Below are 12,005 nucleotides of genomic sequence, written 5' to 3' on the forward strand. Positions count from 1 at the left end.
GGGGGGGGGGAGCTGTCTGTATCGCAGGCTGCTTAGGCTCTGGATGCCGGTGGCACCCCGCGTCTGCCCAGGTATAGAAGCAACCGTGTCTTAGATGCTGCCGAGTGTCTCTTGGGGCCAAAATCGTCCCAGTGGAGAAGCACCGCATTACAGCTGGCCCTTTCCGGCGGCCACTGAGGAAGCCAGACCCCAGGCCGCTGCAGGGCCTTCCCCTCAAGTCCTGAGATACCAGGAGAGCCCGAGAGTCTGGGCACACCCTGCTCAGTCTCCCGTGCACCGCACAGAGCACAGGCCTGTGCAGACGGCCAGGTGCCGCGGTGTCTGAGGCAGAGCAAATGGTCAGTATTCGGGACAAGGGAAATCCAGAGAATCCAAGGGTGCACTAGGTGCAAATGAGTCAGCAGCCTTCTAGAGAAGGTGACCCCCTCGTCCTTCCGACCCCTCCTCCTGCTCAGGGGCGACGGTGGGGAGGGAGGCACAATCCTTTCATCAGCTTTTTACCCTCTTGCATTCACAAATTTACACACACCAGGGGTGCCTGGGCGGCTCGGTCGGTTAAGCGTCCGACTCTCGATATCGGCTCAGGTCACGATCTCACGGTTTGTGACATCAAACCCGTGTCGGGCTCTGTGCCGACAGCACGGAGCCTGCTTGGGATTCTTTCTCTCCCTCTCTGCCCCACTCACGGGCACGTTCTCTCTCTCAAAATAAGTAGATAAACCTAAAAAAATCTATATGCAACTATGGTAAGGATGTAGTACGGCTTTCTCTATTTGTAACCCTATACAAATAGGATCTTAACTTTGTGTCCTACAGCAATTTTGTTCTCACTCGGTATGTCTTAGAGATCCCTCCATAAAGACACAGATAGCTTTAATTCATTCCTTTTAACTGCTGTGACGTATTCTATTGTATGGCTTTATCCCACTTGGCCACTTTCCCGTTGGTTCGTTTCCAGTTTTGTGTGATGACCAACCCTCGGTGGGGACCCTGCGCACAGAGGTTTGCTGCGTGCGAGCTGCGCTCTTAGCTCACCTCATGGACGGACCCGCAGGCCCAGAGGGAAGGCCACGGGGGCTGTTCCCACGGGGGGGCAGGCCAAGCATGGGGACAGGCACCGCGCATCACACGTCTCAGAGAGGAAGAGGCTGAGAGTCAATGGGTCCGTGAGAACAGCCCCGTCTGACCGCAAACATCACACTCAGGTTAAAAGTCGATGAACTGTTTAACGAGCCCTCATAGTAATTCACCTTAGCCGGTGAAACACAAAGTGCTCTTACAGCAAAGCGGTCACATCAACCGCTGCGATGAAAGCCGTTTCCAGCGGATTCCGTGACTGTGGTCCGCAGCCTGCCCAGCAGGTCCCTGTGGGTTGCCTTGGCGACGGAGTAACAGTGAACCCGGGGGTCTGCCACCCTCTACACGGCGCTGCCTGTGGGGGAGGGCAGGTGGGTGATGGCCTGCGTCCCAGCCCACTGGGAGGAAGCCAGGGTTGGCCCTGTTTCGGGACAGCCTCCTGCCCTGGGTCTTTCAGACCTTCCTGGCTCACTGCCCCCCACCCCAGAGTCACAAAGGTTGGGCCCGGTTCCACTCCTGGCCCAGGATCTGGCTGGGGGCCAGATGCCTCCTGAGATTGGTGTTGGGGCAGGACCTTGCAAACTATCAAGTGCTGTAGGCGGCAGGTTAGGTGGGGGGCAGTGTGGCTCAGTGGGGGAGGCTCCAGTCTGGCTGTTCAGTGGCCTAGTCTCCACCACTTAACCAGCTGGATAACTTCAGGAAGTCTCCTCCTGGCTCTGGGCCTCAGTCTGGCCATCTGTGAATTAGAGCTTTGGACTTGACTGGCATTCCTAAACCGTGTCCACAGATGCTCAGCGTGCTCCACGACAAAAGGGCTCCATTGCCCACGCCTGGGAGACCCTGAATATGAACACCCATATGGCCCTGGAGGCCCCATCAAAGGTAGCATTTAAGGGTTCTGAGCCACCTTGCAGGAAAGACACTCAGTATTTCCCAAACATCTTTGGCTTTGGAACCCTTTTTCTGTGGAATGAATACCATTTTGACATCTCTGAAATCAAGGATACGTCTCACAATTGATGTATCTTAGCGGCTTTGAAATACGGTTTAATATCAGCTAATGTATATCAGCTAATGTAGATGCTGGTACAAAATATTTAACATGTTTTTATTTACTATTCCCAGGGATCCTGTCGGTTAGGGACTACCGTTATCCCCGCTTTGCAAACGGGGAAATGGAGTCACAGTTAAGCGGCTCACGCAGAACCACGTAGCTAATAAATCGTGGAGTTGGGCCTAAGCCCTGGTGACCCTGAACACTTAAACACAGGTAACCTGCCCTCTCAGGTCCCTTTAGAACCAGGCTGTGATTCAGTGCCCACGAGGGACAGAAGGCCTGGGAAGTACCGTGTCCTATTAGAAAGGGCAGAACCGTACGCGGGTACTTGTATAGCAAGGCAGGACAGCAGGCCCGTGAGGCCCTCAGGTTAGTGTGGGAGTAGAGGGAGCAGAAAACATGGCGGTGGCAGGGGGGACCCCGATGGGGCCTCCCAGCGAGGGGCGACATGAGGTGACCTCGCAGGGCGGAGGCATCAGGCACCTGGCCTAGGTGACGCGAGGATCGCATCCTACGCTGTGTCGCGCTCTGAGCCGGCAAACTGCTTCCCACCCTGATGGTCCTAAACGCACGCCCACGAGGGAGCGGGCAGGATTACCGTCACCCACGAGAGGTTGCTGGGCCCCAGGGAGACAGAAACTCAGAAGTACCTTCTTGCCACTGTAGTCCAGGGGCGCCTGCGGGACCGTTCTCCGGAGTCTGCAGAGAAAGCGCGGATGGTACTTCACCTTGGGAAGACAGGGCCAACCCGTCCGTGAAGACCGCCATTGCAAGGGCACACACTTCCCTTCCTCTCTCTCTCTCTCGCTCTCTTGTGTCGCGGTAGAAGCTGGTGACTGCCACCGGGGTCCTCACACCCTGCTTCCCGGAAAGGACCCGAGAAGGGCCTCCGATTCAAATCAGCCGTGTTCCTCACGTGAGGGGGAACCCGCGGCCCGTGGTGTGCGTACCAATCCTGCAGGCCTTGTTAAGATGCAGAGTCTGAGTTTGTAAATCTGGGTGAAGCCAGAGATTTCTGCACAGCAAGCTCTCAAATGACGCTGAGGCGGCTGGTCCCGTACTCTGAGTAGCAAAGGTGTAACGCCGGCCGGAGAGCCTGGCGTCGATGGCGGCCTCTTCCTTCCCCTCAGCTGACTTTGGAGAGCCACTCGCTTCTAGTCTTACTTTTTCCACCTGTAGAATAGTAAATATCTATCAGTGTTCAGTAAATACCAAAATATTAGTGGAAACCTAAAACGGCGGCACCTACCTAAGGGAATTGTGGGACGAATTCAATGAAAACGCACGTACGGGGTACTCAGCCCGGAGCCCAGCACATATCGACCCTCGCAGACAAATACCAATCCGCAGCCCCTGTTAAAGGGGGTGGAAAGGCCAGTCTGGTAGAATCCCCAGCTCGGAGGGGGATGGGGACGAAAGAGATTCCCTCTGGTGTCGTGAGGGTGAGACGTTCCTGTCTGCCGGGACACCTCTCCTGTAATTCATCTCCGCTGCTCTGCGGTTTCCCCCAGAAAGAATGAGACCCTGGGTCACCCAGGGCACACCTGACGACGGGTCTGGCCGCCCGTCTCTGCAGCTTTGTCTCCTCATGAGCGTCTCCGCAGGGGGCACTCAGGCCTGCCCAGCGTCCCCTTAAATCACCCCCGTGGCGAGGGCTGAGAGCAGCCTCCCCCCCCAGCCGGCCCAGCTGGCCCCCGTGGAAGGGGAGTAGCACCCGTTGGGCTGTTGGTCTTACCGCGACCTGCTTTCTGCACAGCGTCTGCATTGGGCATCTTTGCAGGCTCAGAAGCCATCAGGGTTTTTGGTTGGTGGTGGTGGTGGGGGGGGGGGGGGTTGGTGACCCTTTCTGGGAGTGAACTGGATTCATAAAGATCCGAGGACAGCTCTCGCCTGCGTCTGGAGAGGCATGGTCTCCTTCTCGTTCATCCTTGTGCTCCTGTCTCTCAGACCCAGTCACGCTCGAACCAAGGAAGCCCAGGGCCGGAGCTCAGGGGCGGGCCTTGTCTGACCAGAAGGCACATGCAAACGCCCTGAGGTCTTGTCAAACTGCAGGGTCTGATTCGGTAGGTCTGGGGCCAGGCCTGGGATCCTGCATTTCCAACAAGCTCTTGGGTGGTCTGATGTTGCTGGTCTGTGGCCCACACTGGGAATCGTCCGTCGGTTCTCCAACGGTATCGCACGTCAGCATCACCTGCTGGTCTGCGTGAAACACGGATCGCTGGGTCCCACCCTCAGAATTTCTCATTCCGTAGGCCTCAGGTGGGGCCAGGGAATCTGCATCTTTACTAATGCTGCGGGGCCGGTACTGGGAGTCTCCAAGCTCTGTGACTTTTCCTAGAGGCCTCCAGTCCCAACTGCCCGCCATAGTTCAGTCCTGCCGGGAGCCTCTGTTCCGCCGTCTGTCACGCTGGAGGAGCCCCAAATTTGGCCAAACACACCTTGTGTCCCTTACACTCTGGCTTGACTCGCCTCACACCCTGAAAATTGCTGGCCTCCTTTTGCCACGCGCAGCCTCTCCTGGTCCTGACCCGGGCCCACCACACAGCTCCCGCCCGGGTCTTCGGATCTGTGTCCCCGCTCTGCCGGCCCCAGACTCCCGGCCGTGGCTGCCCTGGGCGAGCAGTCCAGTCCTGCCTGCACGCTGGCCCACTGCCCTGGGGGACCCTCCTCTTTTCCTGGTTCCCCTAAGGGCACCAGGCAGCTGCCGGGGGCCTGGCATGCAAGGCTGTACCCGACCCTGGAACTAATTGAACCAACATGGACACAGGGTCCCGGAACTCAGGGGCCTGCCCGCTCCCGCCGCCCCCAAGTAGATAGAGCTCCCGAGCTGGAAGGAATTCGTTTGACCCACTCGACTAAGGCAGTTACTGAGCCGGTTGTGTAATGCTTTGTTTAGCACGAGTGGCTTCTGGCCCCGGCCCAAGGCCCCGCTGGACTCCGGCCCCAGCCCACCCGTTCCTTGAGCCTCACGCTGGCCAGGGCCCCCTGGACGCCCCAGGCTGGCATCTTGTGGCCAGCTGCCCCGAACTCCTTCCCCTCCCCTGACAAACCCAGGGGCAATCCCTCGGACCTTCCTCTGGAGCCCCATCTCTGAGAAGCTTTCTGTTTTACAGACTGGGTCTTCCTGCCCGGAGACTCTGTTTGTATAGTTTGAGCAGAAAGGAGCAGGCTTTTCAGGGCCCTGCCCATCGAGATGAAGGGACCGCCTGAGGGCCTGGTGGCCATACCTCTGTGACTAAGAGGAAGCTTTGCCTCAAAGACGCAATATTCTCCCTTCCTTGCTACAGTGCCCAAAGTTCCTCCTAACCTTGTACGACAACTCCTGCCTCAACTGTCCCACATCACCTTCCCCGAGCCCAGCACGCTGGGAGGGCTGAGGCTTGGTGTCCGGCTGGCCTGGGTACAGATCACAGCTCCACTGCTTTCTAGCTTTGTTACTTTGGGCAAGTGACTTAACCTCTCTGAGCCACAGTTGCCTCACCTGCAAAATAAAGAACATGGTTCCTAGGACTAGTCTAGGGGGTGAGAGGTAATGGCCCCAGGACAGTGACCGCACTTAGGGCTCTTACCGGTTACCCCCACCTGACCCAGCACCCAGCAAGAGGCTTCAAATGGCTCAGCTCTTGAGATGGGGAGTGAGGGCGTGGGGTTCCAGGCTGGCTTAGTTCTCTCGTCACTCTAATCTGAGGAGGTGGCAGGGGGCCTGAGACCTAGGCCTGGCCGAGTGCCCCCCAGCCTGTGTGACACCAGGCAGCCCACCCTCCCTCTCTCTGCCCTGGTGGTCGCACCAGTAAGAGCTCGACTGTGACACTCAGGTTCTCTACAGCCCTCCGGTTTTAGAGCAGGCACCTGATTGACTCAGTAAGCACAGCGGGGCTGCTGCGGCCTGTGGAGGCCCCTGAGTCCCTGCCCTCCCCGCCCCCCTCCCCGCCTGCCCCCGTAAGGGCCCAACAGGTCTCACCCCAGGGCCACCGTCCCCGCCCGGTCTCCATCACACAACTCCCGGGCCCTACACTTCTGAACGGGGCTATTTCGGAATCGGTGCTTTTCCTCTTTCTCGTCTACGTGCAGCTTCCTGGTGAGCCCCACGAAGTCAGAGCAGCCACACCTTCCAGAACCGGTAGGTGGTCCCTCCCCAGTGGGCTTTTAATCACTTCCCGGATTCCAAAGGCTCATTATGTGAAATCCAAGCTGGAGGGCCCAGCGGGTTTGCTTCCCAACTATCTGGGCTGTCAGCGGGGGCTTGAATGGTTCTGGGGCTGGGAGGCCTGAGGCCTCTCCCCATCCTGCCCCGCTGGGGTCTGCCCTCTGGTGCACCTGCCAGCCTCCCGGCTACAGGGTGGAGAGTTTGACTTGGGCCTGACCCTCCCATTGCGGGTGGGGACTGTGGGGCAGAAGAGGGCATCCATCCGGGGAGGACTAGTTAACAGCTTGCTCACAGGCCCAGAAATGAACTTGAAATGGGTGTAGACAGCATCCCACCATCCCTTCTAGAAAGAGGCACCAAACAGCTCCTGTAAACACAGAAGCAGATCTGTGGGGGGGTTCAAAGAATCCCGCCCATAAAGAAAGACAACCTAGAGAGGTTGGCAAAGGTCATCCTCTGCTCCTTCCCTCTGTTCCCTCTGTCCTGGCTCCGAGCCCCTCCTCCTGCCCTCAAGTTCTGGGTAGAAATGGGTTATTGGGGGGGGGGGGGCACGTGGGAGGGCTGAGGCTGAGGAGGGCTGTCGCGCTCCCACTCCCTCCTGCAGGCTGGTGCTCACGGATGGGAAACACAGCCTCCGCCCTGGGGCCACACAAGGCCCAGCACACAACTGTGAGGGTCTTTGCTAAGTGCCCCCACAAGGTACAGAGCACCGAGCAGGGGCTCGTCCCTCCCGGTGAGGGTACCAAGGGTCCTCCCCAGAAGCCCCAGGGTGCCTGGAAGGGTGGAGGTTTCTTGCAGCTGGAGATCAAAAGGAGGGAAGGATAGGTAGTGACAATGCGAGGGAACAGGATGTGATCAAGGAACAAGTTCGATACGAATTAACCAGGACAGATTCCCCTTTTCTTAATAGCTGTGTGGTCCTGGGCAAGTCGCTTAAGTTCTCTGGGCTTTCTTGCTTCGGGTATACAACGCAAAGAAGGCAGAAAGCCCCTGCGAGGTCCTTCATTTGTAGAGCAGTGAACAAGACAAAGTCCCTGCTCTTGTGCAGGGGGACCTTGACCCTCACCCTAAGGAAGGGAGAGGAGACAGTTTAAAACAGGAGATCGGGGAAGGCCTCACTGCTAAGATGACAAGTGAGCCGAGACCTGAAGGAGGTAGACCTGGAGCCGTGCAGGTACCTGAGGGAAGGGCTGTCTACACAGAAGGACTAGGGAGTGCAAAGGCCCCGGGGTACTTGCGAGCATGGTTTGTTCAAGGCCCAGTGAGGAGAACCACATGGCTGGAATGGAAAGGAAGAGCAGGGGGTCTCCATGGAAACTGGCTCCAGAAGGCTATGTGAAGCTGGCCTTTCCGCCAGGGTTGAGTCCCATTGTGTGACCAGAAACAGCTTGACTAGGCTGCTTAGCAGGAAGCACATTCAATGCCGCCATCAGCATCTGGCCGAGGGCCTAGGGTGCCGGGTGCACCTGCGGGCAGTGCTTGGCTGGACCAGCTGGCTAAGCCTGAGAGCATGCTTCCTGACACACCGTGGGGGTTCTCAGGTGCCCCTGCCTCTGACCCAGAGGGCTCTGCCGGTGTCTCTGGGGTGGGCGGGGCGGGTGGGGGCTATAGCCCTCATACCTCTATTCCCGTGACCAGGCCCCCACCCCGGGGTCGAATCCTCAGCAAGGTGGCGCGACAGTGTGCAGGGAGAACATCAGACATCTTAACTGGGTCCCCGTGTCCCCCGTTCCCGACATTTCCTTCTGCCCCTCGACCCCCACTCCGTTCCACCGCGGAGAGGATGTGTCCTGTGCTGCTCCAGGGGAGAGATGACGCACCAGAGCCCTGGGGACAAAGAGGGCGAGACCCCGGGGGGGGGGGGTGACTGAGGGGTGGTTCTCAGCTCCCCGGAGGAGAAAAGACATCACAGCCGCGGGGTGGGTGGGAGGCAGAGGGAAATGAAAACCGGGCGCTGGGGGCCCACGGACAGGAGCCCGTGCTCTGCCCCTTCCAGGTCAAATGCCCAGCGTGGACTGCGTGCGTCCCGACTGGGGTCCGGGAGAGCCTTCCCCACACTCTCTGCGGCTACCGCCCCACCGTCCCGCGTGCCTACAAGTGACCTGAACAGGACCTGGTGTCTGGGAACCGAAAGGCCAGGCCACTGGGAAAGGGTGCAGGTGGGGGTGACCCCATCAAACCCGGGCACACAGAGGAGTGAGTGTGGGTCACACGCAGCATTTGTCCCGAAGCACTGCACGCGCACCGGCTCGTCGAGCCCTCGCAGCAGCCCGGTCGGGCAGACGCGACTGTTAACTGTCATACAGACGAGGAAACTGAGCCTGTAGGAGGCTAACTTACTTGCTCAAGGTCCCAGGGCCAGGAAGGGGACGCTGGGAGCCGAACCCAGGCAGCCTGGCTTCAGGACCTGCTCTCCTCCCCACCCTGCTTCCCGCCGTGTTGCCAAGGCCAGGCTGCCATGGAGATGATGCCCATGCGGACCCTTGACCGCCGTGAAGTCCAGACTGCGTGTTGCACCCCAGCCCCGTGGCTCTCCAGACGCTTCCTCTGCTTCGGTGTGGTCGGACAACACAGGGACGGGAGATCCCAAACTGACCGAGATTATGCTTCCATCGCCTGCTAGAAGGAGGCTCCTCAGTGAAATTTAGTTTGGCTGTAGATTAATGAAGACTTGGTACACTAAGGGTCATTCCTGTTGAAACAGCCACCCAGTACTTACGTGCTACTTCCTGCTATGCTGCTGCTCCCACCACAGTCACCACCATCGGGCCACTGGCCATGAGATGTGCCAGGAAAGTGCGTCACCGTCCTGGGGTAAAGAACAAAGATGGACCCACGACTGGGCATGTGGCTTCCTCTTCCCCAGTCAAGGGTTTCCAGTTCCTGGATTGAGCCATTCCCGTGGGTGAGGCCCCGTCAGAACGGCTGCGGGCATCAACACCCCGCTCGCTGACCCAGCCCGGCCTGTAGTAAGCTCTCATCGGGAAGGAGTGAAGGCAGCAGAGAACTTGGGTCGCCTGATGCAAACCCTTTGGGCATTCAGAAGGAAACGGGCGTGACTTTTATGGACATTCCACTTCTCGTGCAAGAGGCCAGCGGTCAGTCTGGAGAGAGCAGATCATTTGCAGAAAAGGGGCATTTCCGCTCGGGCTGGATTCATTCATTCTCCCGTCACCATCCCTGGACCTCCCCGAGACCCTCAGCTCCCTGCAGATGGGCTGCGTGTGTCAGCTCCGTGGTTTCAGAAATTCCAACGGGATGACTTGGATGCCACCTTCATTCCTTTTTTCTCTTTCTTTTTTTAATGTTTATTTATGTTTGAGAGAGAGACAGCGTGAGCAGGGGAGGGGCAGAGACAGGGAGAGACAGAATTGGAAGCAGGCTCCAGGCTCCAAGCCGTCAGTGCAGAGCCTGACGCGGGGCTGGAACCCAAGAACTGCGAGATCATGACCTGAGCTGAGGTTGGACGCTTAACCGACTGAGCCCCCCAGGCGCCCCAGCCATATTTATTTCTTACAGGGCACGGCCACAGACGCAAGGACACATTTGACACATCAAAGAATACTGGAAGGGAACTTTGGCAGTCACCACCCTGTTTCAGTAGGTGTGAACTCACAGAGGCAGGGGCATTGAGCGTTGGCCTCCACCATGTAGCACAGGGGCATCGGGGGCAGACACACAGTCTCCCCTCATCTCCCTTCCTTCTCTGTGCCCCTGACTCTGCCATTCAGCCAGCCTGGTCCTTCCTCTGCCCCCGTGGACTGCCAAGTACTGTCCTGCCACAGGATCTTTGCACACGCTGTCCCCTCAGCTTAGCTGGTCTTCCCTCCTCCTGCGTTTGCCTGGTTAACTTCTCAGCCCAGTCAGCACATCCCTTGGGGAAGTGGGCCCTCCCTGACTCATCAGCCCCAGGACAGATTCTCATTATTCTCCAAAGCTCTCCTTGTTTCCTCTGTCACAGTGGTCATTTCATACTTTTCCACGTGAATGTCTGTCCCCCTCTGCACACTGTCATCACCACTGCCTTGCAAGTATGGAGCCGGGGGACTGACATTCACCGGGCACCTGCTACTGTGTACCAAACGCCGAACCACCCTGAAAAACAGGCATTACCCTCCTCTGGCAGTCAACTGAGGCCCAGAGGGGAGAGGAGCCTTGCTCAAAGCCACAGGGCTTTGAGCGTGGTAAGGGCCAGAGTCAGGCTCTTCTGACGTGGGCACCAGCTGCATACTTACTGGTTAGCGGAAGGGTTAACCTTACTGTGGGGAACAGACGGCAGGGACCGTGCACGGGAATCCACAGACATCAGGCTCTTGTGCCAACGTGTCTGCCGTCTCCGCCCGCCCGAGAAAGGAGGCTGCCAGTCTGCAGCCTCAGGCCAGCCCCTCACTGCTCAGCCGGACAGGGAGGGGCCCTGAGCTCCGAGGCGGCCAGGAGGGAGCTTCCTGGGCCCTGGGCTCCGTGCGGGTTCCGCGCCTCTCCCTGTGATTGCTTCAGCTGGCCCCACGTTCGCCAACTGCACTTTGGGAAATCGCCCCGGGTCCTGGTTCACAGAACTGCCCGGAAAAGGACAGCTCCGGGTCCACATGAAAGGCATTCTTGGAAAACCTCCCCACCCTCCCTCCTTCCCCTGCCCGAGCTCTTTGTGCTGTGCAGGGTTCGTGGGGAGGAGGGGGCCGGGGTTCTCTGCTTGATTTGTCCAATGTGTGCAGAATCAACTCTGAAGAAGAATTTCCCTTCTCCCCACCTCCTCGGGAATTAAGATGGTCAGAGCAGTGGAAGCAGCAGACAGAGGGCCTGCGAGCTCCCCTCCATATTCCAGACCCCCTAGCAAAAGAGAGGGGGAGGGGAAGGCGGTCGCACCCCCACACACTGCTTCCCCGTCCCTCGTCTCCCACACTTCCCACCGGCACAACTCAGCAAGATGCACATACAGCAGTGAGCCTGGCCTCGCGGAAGAGGAATAAACCCGTGGAAGACCGAGGACTCCACCTGCACAGAATGCACATGGTCCTCAAGCATTTGCTGCCGCGCAGAGTTTTGACTGCCCTCGACCACTGCAGGGGAGCTGGGACCGCACACACACTTCGGGGGTTAGATTCCCACACCTTCACCCTGGACAGCAGCAGTCCACGAAGCTTCCTGGGATGATGTTCTGGACCCATGTTCCCTGTGCCACAGACCCCGGCCACACGTGGCTGCTGAGCCCTGGAAATGTGGCCAGTGCGACTGAGGAACGGAATTTTTTATTTCATTCAATGTATTTAAAAAGGTTACGTTTACTTAATTATTTTGAGAGAGAGAGCGAGAGCAGGGGAGGGGCAGAGAGGGAGACACAGAATCCGAAGCAGGCTCCAGGCTCTGAGCTGTCAGCGCAGGGCCCGATGTGGGGCTCGAACTCACTGAGAGATCAGGACAGGAGCCCAAATCGAGAGTCGGACGCTTAACTTGGCTGAGCCATCCTGGTGCCCCTAATTTAATTTAAATACCCACCAGTAGCTAGTGGCTGTCGTGTTGGACAGGGCAGTTCTGGAGTTACTCGAGGAGTGGTCCCGGGACCACAAATCAGCATTCCCCGGCCCCCAGAACCCCAGACCTATTGAATTAGAAGTGCAGTTTAACAAGGTCCCAGGTGATTGCTATGCAGATTTTAACCTTTGAGAAGTGATCTCTGGAGTACAGCCAAGAACAAAGGAGGGAGGGAAGGTAGGGAAGGGAGGCCAG

At 58.2% G+C, this 12,005-nt stretch overlaps 1 long non-coding RNA gene across 1 annotated transcript in view; it reads right to left on the reverse strand.

Annotated features, from left to right (window-relative positions):
* Positions 1 to 1,206: 1,206 nt before the first annotated feature.
* Positions 1,207 to 12,005, reverse strand: part of LOC121042248 (uncharacterized) — a 29,677-nt gene continuing 18,878 nt past the window's right edge. Inside the window, exon 4 of the long non-coding RNA XR_005796046.1 lies at positions 1,207 to 3,307. This is a non-coding gene — a long non-coding RNA (uncharacterized LOC121042248). The remainder of the gene's footprint in view (positions 3,308 to 12,005) is intronic.

Source organism: Herpailurus yagouaroundi, unplaced genomic scaffold (genome assembly GCF_014898765.1).
Source record: "Herpailurus yagouaroundi ecotype Mexico unplaced genomic scaffold, PumYag 185, whole genome shotgun sequence".
Classification (NCBI taxonomy): Eukaryota; Metazoa; Chordata; class Mammalia; order Carnivora; family Felidae; genus Herpailurus; species Herpailurus yagouaroundi.